We start from the raw sequence: 14,283 nt of genomic DNA, 5'->3' as shown, positions 1-14,283 counted from the left end.
ATTATATATTATACAATTATAATATTATTAACATAATATCTAAATATATTAATAATCTAATATCTGTAATTAATATAATATATAAATATTACTTCTTGAAATCCAATGTGCACCTGAATCACCTGAGCCCTTGTTAAAATGCAGATTTGAGATTCTGCATTTCTGACAAGTTACTGGGTGAGGCATAAGATGCTTAGCAAAGGCCTACACTGAGTAGCAAAGCTCTAAGAAGTACAGAGAAAGCGCAGTAAGCATGAAGATAAAGAGATTTCTTCCTGTAGGGAACAGTTCATGGAAGAGATAACATTTGGGCTGAATTGATTTTAACACAGATGAGCTACAAACTTTAAAACTTTAAACTTTTAGTCAAGTAGTTAATACATTTGGATCAATAAACACATAAGAAAATAAGTAGGGAAGTTTAGTATTACATTATAATTTATTCTGCTGCTTTCATTTTAACTGTTTACAGATGTGCCCAGGTGTTAGTTAAATTGGTGTTGATCTCAGCACAGATCCGGAAATTGAGTCTTATTTACCTGAGAAAGGCACTTCCATATAGCCTATACTTGTTATAAAATGCTAAGCATAAGATACACACATAATATACATAATAGAATATAAACATATATATAACATATATATACACAACATATAGACACAACATATAGTTGCATGTGTATACACATACACAGAGGCACACACGCACTCTCTGATATCAATAAACATATCTTAAAGTAGGTGTTAAACAAATAAATAATATACAAACCTGACATATGCTGTTTAGCTTTTATGTGCATTTTACATGATTTTTACATAAAAGATAGACTTGAAATTAAATGAAAAATTTTTAGTGTCACCAAAAGCCCAAGTGCCAAAGCCGACCATAGTTTAGCTGACTAAAAGTGTGACACATGGAAGTATGAAATGAAACTCCAGAAGAGACAATAGACTTTGACCCTCTGAGGACCTGCTGTAATTAGCATGTCAGCCACATCTCCATGCTGGAATTTCTGTTTCGGGAGATGTGTATATTGGTTATAAATAATCAGAGGATTTCTGTGCAGTGCAAGGCCAAATGGGTCATGTGTGTGGGTTCCACAAAGAGAGAATTTGAAGCTTGTCACAGAGGATACTATTCTCCTGGGAGTTTGGTTTATTTTTACTATTTAAAAATTACACATTGAAAAATGCCATGGCCTCTTGTCAGCAAAAGTTTCTTCCTTTCCATGTTGTTTGCACTGTAGACTTAAATATTCCTGGCACAGGAATATGCAATGACCCCTGCCTCTTCCAAACAAAATATTCATGAATATCATACTTTCAAGATCAGTGTCTCCAAAACAGTTATTTTTTTAATCACTTAAACTCTACAGATGAAAGACAGTGAGTAAAATTAGCATGAAAAATAAAATAGCTCTATAGGTACCTTTGGTAACAGAATGCAGACTTCAACTGATATATCTATAAATGAAGGCCAAATTTTACTTAAATAAACTGCCAAACCATAAGAAAACAGTAATTTTTCATGCTTTTATTCCGTGAAGATCAGGTGTTCATGAGTGTTTGTTAAATAACTGAATTAATGTAGCAGATTATAATAGCAGATGTTTCAAACTACATTCCTTTTATCATCAGTTCTTCCTCCTAAATTTTTATAAGGTATACTATACAAAAGCTTCCCCACTTTGTTGTAATTAAGTCATAAAAATGAAGCTATATAATCCCTTTTAGTGATCACTACTCACTGAGTTAATAGTTTAATAGTTGAAATGAACTCAAAATTATAATGGTGAAGCAATTCGGTTTTAGGCAAAGCAGTAGCAGTTCAGATATAGCAAGTGCTTTAGCTTTTTTTCCTTTAAATAGACCTAAGCCAATAATGATTGTATCAGTAGGAAAAAAACCCTATTGCATTTTCAATATAGTTTTATTTAAAGTATTATGCAATTAAGCTATGTTCTCTCATTGTCAACACCAAGAAATAGGCCGAGAGTGATAGAAAGAGACCGGACTTGGGAAACTTGAAAACTGTAGTTTTAGGTGAGACTCCTTCAATTGAAAAATGGCAGAAATTTAACTCAAACTAAAGCACTGAATAAATTTGCTTGTGCATGTAAGCAAAAAGTCAAGGTGTTAATGGTTTCAGGCATGACTATATCCAGGAGCTCAAGTCATGTCATCAATAATTGTCTTTTTTCATCTCTCATCATTTTCTCATACTGGCTCTAGTTCTTGGGCAGATTTTCCTGAGTGACAAGACAGTCACCAGCAGCTCCAAGCCTATAGCTCACCAGTGCTAGTATGCAGAAATCCCTTTACTCATGGTTCCAGTGAAAGTCCCAGAATCCAGGGCATGGCTTCGGTCACAATTAGAATCACAGTGTCCTGAAGGATGGGATAAAAATAAATGGACAGGCTTAAGTCATATGACTCCCCCTAGAGCCCATAAGGGGTCAACTACCTAAAGCACAAACCACACGGACTGACAATTGCAGAGAGATGGTTCCCTAAAATTCAACCAGGATGTGCTTCCTAGAGGAAGGAATAGTGGTCTCTTGGCAGAAAAAAGAGCAGATCACACTAAAACGAGTTCAGAAATCAGTCATTCATTATGACTTTTTATTTGGCCTTACAATGCCATTTAACTTCTTTGATTAGCCATGTCTCCCTAGTTTTCTCAAATTTGAAATTATTTCCTGACAGAATTACTGGAAGAATTAAATAAGATGCTTTTGTTAAGAAGGTTACATATATTCATTGTTGTTGGCTAAATCGTCATTTACCTGAACTAATGAAAAGTGATCATTGGCATTTAGTCCAAATTATTTTAAAACATTTATGAGTCTAGAGGTGAGACTCGGAGCCTTGGGCTGAGGCATTCCTGAACACTGCTGTTTCTCATCTAGCAGGCTTATTTAATGTACTACAATTAAGGATAAGTATAATAATTTATTAATGAAACTTAAAAATATATGGCATGTCATATCTGTGCACAAATGGTCCTTTCTGACTCAATCATTCTTTTCTATGCCTTTTTATTAAAATGGAATTATAATTATAGTCGTCAGTGTAAGGATGTACACTTGACTCTTACTATTTACTTCATTGTCACTTCAATTTCCTAGTAGGTTTTTTGAATCATATTTTTCCAGCACCATTTCGCTTTACTAGGTAGAAGTTATAAAAACTAATGATGGTGATGATTATGATCTCTACTCTCCATCCTTGAAAGATCAAACATGCCCTAATTAAAGAAAGAGGCTGGCACAGTGTCATGATGAAGCCAGTAAACCTCAGGCAAGAGACTTTACTTGTGTGAGCTTCAGGTTCTTCATCTGTAAAATGGGATGAGTCCAGCAATGTAGCAGACACCTGTGCTATTCCCATGTCCCTTGGCAATCATGGTTCCAACCCAGCCACCTACACACTTGGCAACTCTCCAGGGCCTTCTATCAGTCCATCCACAGCCAGGCTACAATTCCCAGGAATTGCATGCCTCAGGAGTAGTCGAAGAATAAATACCTCATCTTCCATGCCCCTTGGGTTGCAGAGTTCTGATGTGTGTTCTCTGCTTTCTCCCAGAGTTCCTCGGTGAGACTGAGCCCTAATTGCCCACAGCTGTAACCTGCCTGATACCCTTCTTCTTAGCTGCCTTTCCTTCTTGTCTCACTTCTCTTCTCTACTGTTGTTTCATAGGGTCAACTCCCAAAAAAGGTACTTGCACTCAAATCCTTGTCTCAGATCCTGTTTTTGGAAGAACCCAAACTAAAACAAGCACTTTTCTATAAATGGCCTTAAGGGAATCAAAAGTGAAAGATAGGTAAGGTCAGAGTTGCTGAGCATTGAGAGAAAAAAAAATGGAAAGAGGCTGTGCCTCATCATTCCTGCCAACCTATCACGTTATTGTCTTCGTTGTTTCCAATCAGGAAGCCCTGGCCAGTGGCCTCAAATCATAGATTTCCAGTCTACAAAGGACTTAGCCATTTAGCTTAGCCAAACTGTCAGGTTATTAGAAGAGGCAGTTTGCAGAAATGGCAATGTTGGGACCAAGACCATATATTCTTTGTCCCGCTACTCCAGACATCCACCTAGGCACTCCATCAGGACTTGCTTAGAAAAAAGTTGCAACACAGACAATTTAGAAGTTAGTGATCAATATCTATAGCAGTGGTTTCCAAACTGGTCCTAGACATAGCACCATTTGTTTATTTCTTCTAACAAAGTCTCGTGAGAAAGGCCAATATATAGGGAAAAGCTTTAAAGGCGCTGTCTTGGTGGAATAGAGGGGAGCCTGGAATACAGGTGATGATGGCTGTTGCCCTACCACTCTTTCCCCTCCTGACCTACCCCATTCTCTGCAGGGACGTCTGCCCAAACCCTGGAGTATTCAGGATACTCAGTTTAAGCACCACTCCTCTGAAGGAAATACTGACTAGTTTAAAGATCTGCCTCACAATTAAGGTGGCATCCATTTAAGTCACTTTATATAGATTACCTACAAAGTAGTTAAGGAAACAGAACCGAAGTGAATCAACAAAGTCAACACAGATGAGATCAATTTTCTTCCCAAAAGACAAAAACAGAGGAAAACTATATGATGTAGCCAATGCTATCATGCCTTAATTAAGTTACTACACTGAAAAAGCTGCCGAAAAGCTACTCTAGGATATTATTGATCGAGATCTCATTTAAATTCCACCTGTTGACTCTCCAGCCTCTGCGGAAGGTTACAGAAAAATGGCATTGTCGTCCCCGAGTGCATTCCAAGTTCTTCTTAACTTCATGTTTGGTATGTTCATAGACTTCTCTGAAATATTTCAGACAGCCTAAGAATGAAAAAAAAAAAATTTCCAGATAGTCATTGTGGATCTATTGTTCGTTGGTTGACTTGGCAACTCCCTTTGCTTTCCTTTCCCTTATTACGTTTCCTTTATTCCCAGAAGGCAGGGCCTGGGCCGGAGGAAAGGCACAGTCCTGGCCCAGGAATTCTGTTTCTTTTCTCCTTTATTTCAGTGACCTCAGTGTCTGCTCAGGCCCACAGCTCTGGCCAGAAAGTCACAGCCCTGTCTACTCACAGCTGAAATGTCCTTTTTTCAGAAAATAACCAGACAGGAAAAATATAAATAGTAAAAGGCAAAATCAAATGCCAGTCCACGGGATAGATAAGTGAGCTTGGTAGCCTCATCAACCCAATAGTCTGCTGAGTCTTGTTGAAACTTCTTTCTTTCATCACACCTTTCAGAGGTGCCTTGCCATTTCATGTGAGAGCTATTGGGACAGAGCAGAGAATGGCTCCTTTCCCCCAAGATGTGACCTCCCAGCAGAACACAGCATTGACAATTGTTGGCTAGTATACCTTTCCCCTTGTCAGCAGGGTCTAGGAGCAAGTTGCAGTGTGTGTGGGGTGGGATGGAGGGGACTCTGGCTCAGTCAAAACTGCCTGGCAGGTTGTACTGTGTTGGGAGGGAGAGAGGCCACAGGGCCACAGGCGTTGGGCTCCTAACTTCGGCATTATCCAGGGTCTTGTCAATACTCAATGTGATACAACAGATAAGTGGGAGGGAAATAGGTCGAATGCAGAAAGAAAAAAAAAAAAGCAAACCACAGGGAAACCAGATTAAGTGAGGGCTGGACCTTCCACCCTAACCCTTAATAGAAAAGCTGAAAAATGTACCATAGTAGGGAATCCTGCCAGGAAGTGGAAAGTGACCAAGGGTTTCAGAAATCTCTTATGGAGATTCTGGAAGGTCTGTCTTAACTCTGAATCACTGCAGTCTCTAGGATGCCAGCTGTGACAGCAAAGATTATCTCCAAGCTAGGGATAGCACTATTTTAACAGGAGAGTTAATTGAGAATGATGGACAAAATCAAGCTTCTTACCTAAGCATTCTACCTTGTATGTAGAAAGTGAGCCCAAAATGCTTCTGAACAATGTGGCTGTATGTCTTTGTTGGGGGTTTTCCCAGAAGCCAACTTTGAAAGAAGATTCAAGTCCATAGAGTTTGAAAGGTGATTCCAGGAAGTACTAGTAGGGCAGTAGGGAGTGTGAACAAGGAAGAGAAAGCAGCTTACAAAAAAATGTGTTGTCAAGGTAGTCACTCCCAACCACAGCCATTGGTTGGAGGATGCTCTTAGAAAGTGTTAATTCTTAGGCCCTTCCAGCCTGCACCACATAAAGTCGGCCATCAGGCAGAGATGCAGGTACAAGTCCAGCCCAGCTGTATCTCCTGGAGCACCAGTACAGTCTGCTATGATATTATTACCAGCAAGACACTATTCACGATACTATAAAAAGGATATTCCCACCTCACTCTGCAGCTTTAACAAGAATCTCCAGCATGTCAAAAAAGAGATCCTTCAAAGTACCTGATGCTTATTGAACGCATTTCTTTATTCTAACGTATACCTAATGCAGTTGCGTGGACACTTTAACAATCATGTATTACCCATCTGACTTATGAACTGCTAGAAAGGGGAACAAAATCCAGATAAGGTATTTGCTCTCAAGGAGCCTATAATTACAAGGAGAAAATTCTAATATTACAAATAATTATAAAATAAGTTATAATGGGATTCACTTCCATTTCTTAAACTAGCTAATATCCATTCATTCGTGAATGTACTTCCATTCATTCGTCTAGCAAATATCTATTGAATAACTATGTGCGAGGGAAGCTTGAGGGAAAAGGGAAGTTTTGTTTATTGACGTTATGGGGAGTTTCCGGAATTGCTCTAAGCTCTTTACCTGCAAATTGCCATGGTACATTTTTCAGCTTTTCTATTTCTTGTACAAAACCTCAGACAAGTCTTCAAGTCCATATTATCATTCCCATTTTACAATGAGGAAACCGAGTCTTTGGATGGTCCAGACCTTTGACTTGTTATACTGTTTGAGAATGAATTATTCAGAGGTCAGTCTAAAAATGTAACATTTGTGACCTGAATGGAAGCCCTCATGCTATTCTTGACTTACTCGTTGGTTTATTTACTCAACACACAGTTTTTTGAGTCTTGCTACCTGTGTCAACCCTTGAGTCAGACAATGAAAAGGCATCATTCTTCACGTATCTGGGCTCTCAATGTAGTAGAACCTCCTCTGTAGTCAGTACCGTGGGGAAGGATGTGCTGAAGGCATCTGAAGAGGAAACTGACATTCCATGCTGTGCTTTATGCTGCAGAGCAGAGGGCCAAATGAGAGACAAGTGGCACTTAGGGCACTAAAAGATGACATGTTTTAAGTAGCTCATCAGAAAGCATTAATGAGAACATAATATTCCGGGCTTGCCTTTATGCTAGACTATGGAAGAGATATAAACAAAGTGAAGGCCATGGTCCTTGCTCATACAAAGCCAATGTCCAATTTGATCAAGGAACATGACGTTCTGGTGAAGGAGCTAGAACATTTTTCCTCCTTTGCATTATGGTCAGGAACCACTGTGGAGGGTCTCCTCTCATAAAGCACCGTGACAGTGCACTCATAAAAGGCAATGGAATTGGTTTCCTACCCTCTGAGAGCCTCTAATTTTAAATGATAAATCAGTACTTATACAAATCTGTGTTCCAAACACAGCTCTAAAGCTGTATTTAAGAGATACAGGGTCTAATCTGGATTCTGTTCTTATCTTTCTATGTCATTTTAAAGGGGTTATTTAATCTCTCTTGGGAAAAGTTTGCTTCTCTGTCATGTTAAATAATAAAACTGTCTTCTACCTACCAAATAGAATGGTGAGGAGTAAATAAACTCACAGATGTGAGAATACTTTGAAAAACGGAAAGTGCTAAATCCAAGTAAGGTGTTATTATTAAGAATTTTCACACAAAACCACATCAAATAGTACGACTTAATACAGGGAAACTGCAGGCACACAGAAAGCTGTGAGCACTGCATGAAGAGCTAATCTGCAGGAGCTTTTGAGAGCACATAGCCATTTAGGGGCCATTAGCACACCACATCTTGGAGCTGTGTTTGCACATAGTTATGGTAATAGCACAGTTTTTGCAGTCAAGATGGAATAACAATATATGACACTTTCCAACTTAAGATAAAATAATAACACATGAAAACAGGTGCAGAACATACTGACTCCAGATTTAGGGGAAAAATGGTAAAATAATGAAAGAAGCCAGTGCAGTTCATATAATGTACAAAAGCACAGTTAGCTGGCCAATGTGATAGAAAAGTTTGTGCCCGGGCAAAGATAACTGAGAAGGGAACATTTAGATTATTTCTTAAAATAGGCAAATAGACTTTGTTGAGCCATGGGATATTAATGCCATCTGCACTTACTTTCTCTGAGCTGATCTAGCAGAATTCGCAAGGGCCAAAGCACCAGGAAAAAACGTGAGCTGAGAAATTGCTTTTCAGTGCTGTGCTTAGAAGTGATTTAAGGAGGTGCTAAACCACTGGGCTGGTAGCTTTCCAGTATGCTCTGGTATTATTGTATTAAGAGTGAAGATTGAGCAATGATGAATGGATTCTCAACCACCTAATCCCAGTGACATCCAAACATCTGAGTGCCAGATCCTGCCTAATTGGCATTTGGCACAGTAGAAGGAGGCTGGTGTCCATGCAAGCTGGCAGACACATTGTCCAGTTTTCCCATCTTGACTGTGATTATTCTACATGGATTTATGGGCCATCTGTCTTCCAAGTCAAAATTTATAGATTTCTCTGTGCTGCAGAGCTCTGAAGATGTTATTTGCATGTGTTTAGCTGTTTTTATTTTTTAAAGCTAACCTGCATATTTTTTGCAAAGCCCACAAAACAATGTCACTTCTTGTGTTCAGCATTTCTCTTGTCCTCATGTTGGCATGACAAGTTTTCTATTATATTTCATTTGTCTTCCTAAAAATCAGATTCATGGGGTGGGGGATAAAAATGCTAGAGGATGCCTTTAAATGACTTGCAGAGATTAGAATGTAAATTAAGTCGGGAAAAGAATTTGGACCTGATAGACAAATTCAAATCAAAGAGCTAATCCTCACACCTCTGCCAGATGGGTCATTTGTCCACCAGAGCTCAGCTTCTTTACACAGAAAGATTAAAGTAACACGTTTTAGAGAGATAAGTAAATCATGGGAGAACTCTGCCTTGGTCACATTTAGGATTATTTTTAGGACCAATGCAGAGTGCCCAGATTGAAGCCAACTGCCAAGAAGGCAGGATACCTTTCCTTCCCATCATCCACGCCCCCCATCCAGGCCAGTGTTAGGAAAGTTATGTGGATAAGCACCATCAACCACACCCACCACTGTCTGTCTTTCCATTGCCCAGGCATGATATCCAGATCCATTTCACACTAGATAACCCTGTGCCCTCAGACAAGTTGCTAACATCTCTGAGCCTCCGTTTACTCAACTGAAAATTGGAATTTGAAAGTACGTCTCTCATAGGATTTCTATGCCTGGCATGTGGTCAATGCTCAGTAATAGTAGCTCCCATTATTATGATAATTATTGTTATTTACCTTCTTCTATCACTAGATGATGTGTGATGTCTTCTACAGCAAGCAGCATAGCATCATGTTTAATGGCATGAGACACAAAGCCTGACTGCCTGGGCTCAAATCCCAACTTATTCACTTATGAATTTGTAATCTTGAGCAACCTTCAGCAAGCTACTTGAGCAATCTTATCTTTGCTTGGGCACAAACCTTGAGCAAGCTACTTGCCTCAGGTTTCCCATCTGTAAAATAGTCATAAAAGTACCCACTTACAGAATTGCTGTGAGGATAAAATGAGTTAATACTTGCACGTAGCAAGTAGCATCTCATAAAAGATTGTTAAACAATATGCTGGAAATATTTTAAACCACGAAATTCTTCTAAGGCTCTCTTCTTCCTTGCACTTTCCTGTCATACTCTTTTTGTTTTGTTTTGTTTTGTTTTTTTAGTACTGCATGTGTAAGCATGGCCTGCCACATTTTCTTTCCTTGATCCTTTTTCCTTTAGCACTTTGCTGCTGCTGCCTTAAACTGCTTTTAGGGCTAGCTCAGGAGCAGTTCCATGCTAGTTCTTTGATGCCATGATGGGGGCATTTCCTAGCTAACCATCCAGATATGCATATCGAGCAGGGAAGAGCCTCAGTGGGGGCCCTTCCAGAGACCTTAGCAATGTGCCATGAGTTATATTTAGGGATTAGTTTTTGACTATGCCCTATGTACTACTCTTTTATTCCCCTGGGTCACAGAGCTCATGCAAAGTGTAATGAAAGAATTAGATGCTGAGGACTTGCTACTGAGCTCAGAAATTATAGTTAAATGAGGGGCATCAGCTTATGTTACCTGACCTTATTTAAAGTTACATTCAGCTGGGCAAAGTAGCTCACATCTGTAATCCCAGCCCTTTGGGAGGTTGAGGAGGGTGGATGACTTCAGATCAGGAGTTCAAGATCAGCCTGGCCAACATGGTGAAGCCCCATCTCTACTAAAAATACAAAAATTAGCCTAGCATGGTGATGTGCGCCTGTAATCCCAGCTACTCGGGAGGCTGAGGCAGGAGAATCACTTGAACCTGGGAGGCAGAGGTTGCAGTGAGCTGAGATCGTGCCACTGCACTCCAGCCTGGATGACAGAGCCAGAGTCCATCTCGAAAATAAATAAATAAATAAATAAATAAATAAAGTCACATTCATGAACTCGGTGGAAAGTGAGAGCCTATTAAATTATTTCAGAGACTTTACTTGTGAATCTAATAGGAAATTCTACCAGGGCTGAGCAAAGGAAGCTAAGAAGAGATGGCCCTGATGGAGCAGGTGGCTCGCAATGTGCAATATCTTGAAGTACAGCCAACTCTGCTGTCACTTAAGGATTGATTTGGCTTATTCTGAATTATTCTAGTCCCCTTTTCCGGTCTATTTTGATAGCTTTGAGCATTTAATGCTGTCTGGTTAGCACTTCTCCTAGGCAGAGGTAGGGCGTAAGGATAAAACTTTCAATCTCTATAAGACTTTGTTAGGACTCAGCCCCCCAAATCCCTGTCTTTCTTCCGCGTATTTGTTGGGCTTCAAGGTACTGTTAGTCAGCACCAGCGAGGCCTCTTGGTTCTGGTCTGTGAGCTGTTCATTGCATTTCTTTGATGTTTTCTTCTTGGTCCTTCCTTTGTAGTGTCATTTACGGCTGAATTCGGAATTGCCATTTTTAGTTGTCTGTGATACAATATCATTTGAGATACCTGGTTGCCAAGATGAAGCACAAAACCACTCACAATATAAATTAATACATAAATGTTAATATTTGGGGACAAAATAATCATTTTTTCAATTAATATTTATTGAGCATTTACAAGCCAGGCACTGTTATGAGTTCTAAAGATCAGCAGCGAACTAGAGAAACACTGCCTGTCTGCTGGACTTCCCACTGAGTGCCTGCATCTCTTTGCTGAAGGCTCTCTTTAGATGCCACAGCCCCCTCTTCCCAAGGGTGCAGTTGGCCAAAGAGTACTGGGGAATTATCCCCCTGGAAGCAGTCCTCAAACAATGACTGATGGAACTTGGTGTAAATACTCCAGCTCCCTCTCCCCTTAAATCTTAAATGGGATCACCCTCAAGTACATGTTTTGTCTCATTTCCTTCAAGGGAAACACAAACTAAGACACTCCATCCTCATGAAGCTCACAATCCCTGGATGAAGAGACCAAAACTAGCATACCAGCAAATGTATCCATTAGTAGAATGACAGAGGGTGATAAATGCTATGGAGAAATATTAAACAGCATATGAGACAGGAGAGCCAGCAGGAGAGATTGCTATTTGTATAGGCTACTCAGGAAAGGCTTCATGTTATGATAACATTTGAGGAGGCTCTCAGTGCCCTCAGAACAAGTCTCTCTCTCTCTCGCTTTCAATTTCTATTTTGAAATAACATAGAGTGGTGGCTAAGCACTAAGAGCCTTCCCTAGTGTCTGGGCATCAGAGAGGGAATCTGGTCCAAGCTGGTAGCCCTGCATCATCTCATTCTTTTCTGGTCTTGGTCATTGACCATCTTTTTCATAACCACAGACTCAGCTCCATCTTTGCCACCCTTGAGTGGATGGAGGAGGAATTCTCTAAGGCTCAGGCCCATCTACTTAGACACTTCTGCTTCTATGGGTTCTGGCTGCTTGGGAATACCAGCAGCAACTTTCTGGAGCACCTTCTGGGAAAGGAGCCACAGAGCTTCTCTCTTCAGGACATCAGGCTTGTCTGCGGTTTCTCCTAGACTTGAGGACAAGGAAGCCTTCGTATGAGAATGTCCTCAGGACCAAGCAGAAGAATGTACCTTTTCATTCTTCTTTCTCTGCCATCCCTTTCTTCCCTGAAGCAAAAGGTCAAATGCTTTGTTGCTGCTTGTTTTGGAAAAGAGTAAGAGGGACTGGTGAAGGATAAAGGAGGAAATATGTCAACTCTCAAATATGACAGGATTGAACACATGATTTATTGTATCACCTTAGAATTTAGTTCTAGAAGTCTCCTTAATTTTTTTAGATTTAATGGTATAATTTCTCTGGCAGTGTTTTGAATTCAAATTGCAACTTTACATGACAGACTTAGGGTACAGAATTACAAATCTGGACATAATTTCCTGGAGATTGAATCAAGTATCAGCATATCCGATGACCACCATGACGGGAGTTGGACAAGTCACCAGCACTCAGAAAATCAAAGGTCAGCTTGACTCAATGATCACTCCTTTAGAAACGTGGGGAGTTGACTGCTTCTTGCACGCACCACCGCACCTGTTCCACACAAGCGGCCTTGTGAGATTGGCAAGAGAAGCCAAGATATCCAAGCTATTTCCAACCTAATAAGTACCTGGGAGCTCAAGCTTCCTCTGTGGCTCTGATGGCACTCTACCTGGGAGAAGATATAGCAAGGAAAACCTGACAGATCATCCATACAGTGCCATCTGTGGTAAGAGATTAGTCACTGCATACTTTTCATTAGAAAAAATATAAAGAAAGCCAGGGAATCCCATGATAAGTCCCTGCCAGGCAAAGCAGAAGACCTTCTGCTCTTCCCATCTGATTCAACATTACCTACAAATACTAAGATCAAAGATAAGGAACGTAAGATCTGACTTTTAAACTTAATCAACAAAAATATCTGCAGTATGGTATAGTAGAATCATAGAACTTCAGGATAAATATGGTAGATTGAACATATTCAACTAACTGAACTTTCTTGAAACCACACCAAAACTCCATTAAAAGAGACTTTTAAGGGCTTAATCTGGCAAGGGTGAGGGATAATAGATAAGAAATGACCATTACATAATTTAGGCATCTGGCTTTATATTTACAGCAGTTGACAGATCTGAGAACCTGATCATTGATCATCCGTGTGAATACCTGGAACCAATCCAAGTTTTTTTTTTATAAAAAACTTTAAAAGTCTCAGAAATTGATGATGTTTGTTTCCTCTGGAAATGGGATTCAAGATAAGGCATAAAACAAAGAGGATAGTTGACAGCTACTTAAGGAACAGTCAGAACTCCCACCTTAGAGGGACTATTTATGTATTTATTCTTTGGAGTCAGGAAAACAGGGTGTGAGGATGACACAAAGCCCAGATGAAAGCAGGCTACAGGCCGGGCGCAGTGGCTCACGCCTGTAATGCCAACACTTTGGGAGGCTTAAGCAGGCGGATCACCTGAAGTCGGGTGTTAGAGACCAGCCTGGTGAAACCCTGTCTCTACGAAAAATACAAAAATTAGCCTGGCATGGTGGCACGTGCCTGTAGTCCCAGCTACTCAGGAGGGTGAGGCAGGGGAATCACTTGAACCCAGGAGGCAGAGGTTGCAGTGAGGCAAGATAACGCCACTGCACTCCAGCCTGTGTGACAGAGAGAGACTCTGTCTCAAGAAGAAAGAGAAAGAAAGAAAGAGAAAGAGAGACAGACAGAAAGAAAGAAAGAAGAAAGAAAGAAAGAAAGAAAAAGAAAGAAAGAAAGAAAGAAAGGAAAGAAAGAAGAAAGAAAGAAAAGAAGGAAGGAAGGGAGGGAGGGAGGGAGAGAAAGAAAGAAAGTACCATTTTGACAGCAAGGAGATAAAGTGATCCTAAGCATACGAAAAAATGCTGAGACCTCCTGCATTCTTCTCCAATCTTGCTCTAGAATGCTGGCATCCAGGCCTTCACTTTATCCTGGCAAGAGATTAGATAGAAGTTCTCCCAAGAATCTAATCTGCCTAAGAGGAAAGACCTAAAGATATCAATATTAGGGATTACTCCGAAAGAGACAAAGACAGATCCCTCTGCAATGATGCCTTACCAACTCTCATACTTTTCAAGTGCAGCAAACACATCC

The 14,283-nt window shown here is 40.1% G+C and overlaps 1 protein-coding gene and 1 long non-coding RNA gene across 6 annotated transcripts in view; one reads left to right on the top strand and one right to left on the bottom strand.

Annotated features, from left to right (window-relative positions):
• LOC131382237 (uncharacterized) overlaps nucleotides 1-4,830 on the bottom strand; it is a 121,325-nt gene extending 116,495 nt beyond the window's left edge. Inside the window, exons 1-2 of the long non-coding RNA XR_009211534.1 lie at nucleotides 4,703-4,830; nucleotides 2,295-2,388 (exon numbers count right to left, since the gene is read on the bottom strand). This is a non-coding gene — a long non-coding RNA (uncharacterized LOC131382237). The remainder of the gene's footprint in view (nucleotides 1-2,294; nucleotides 2,389-4,702) is intronic.
• Nucleotides 1-14,283, top strand: part of PLCB1 (phospholipase C beta 1) — a 767,658-nt gene that overhangs the window by 526,755 nt on the left and 226,620 nt on the right. The window lies entirely within an intron of this gene.

This window comes from Hylobates moloch, unplaced genomic scaffold (assembly GCF_009828535.3).
Source record: "Hylobates moloch isolate HMO894 unplaced genomic scaffold, HMol_V3 SCAFFOLD_21, whole genome shotgun sequence".
Taxonomy (NCBI): domain Eukaryota; kingdom Metazoa; phylum Chordata; class Mammalia; order Primates; family Hylobatidae; genus Hylobates; species Hylobates moloch.
This window is presented reverse-complemented; position numbering and strand designations above follow the sequence as displayed.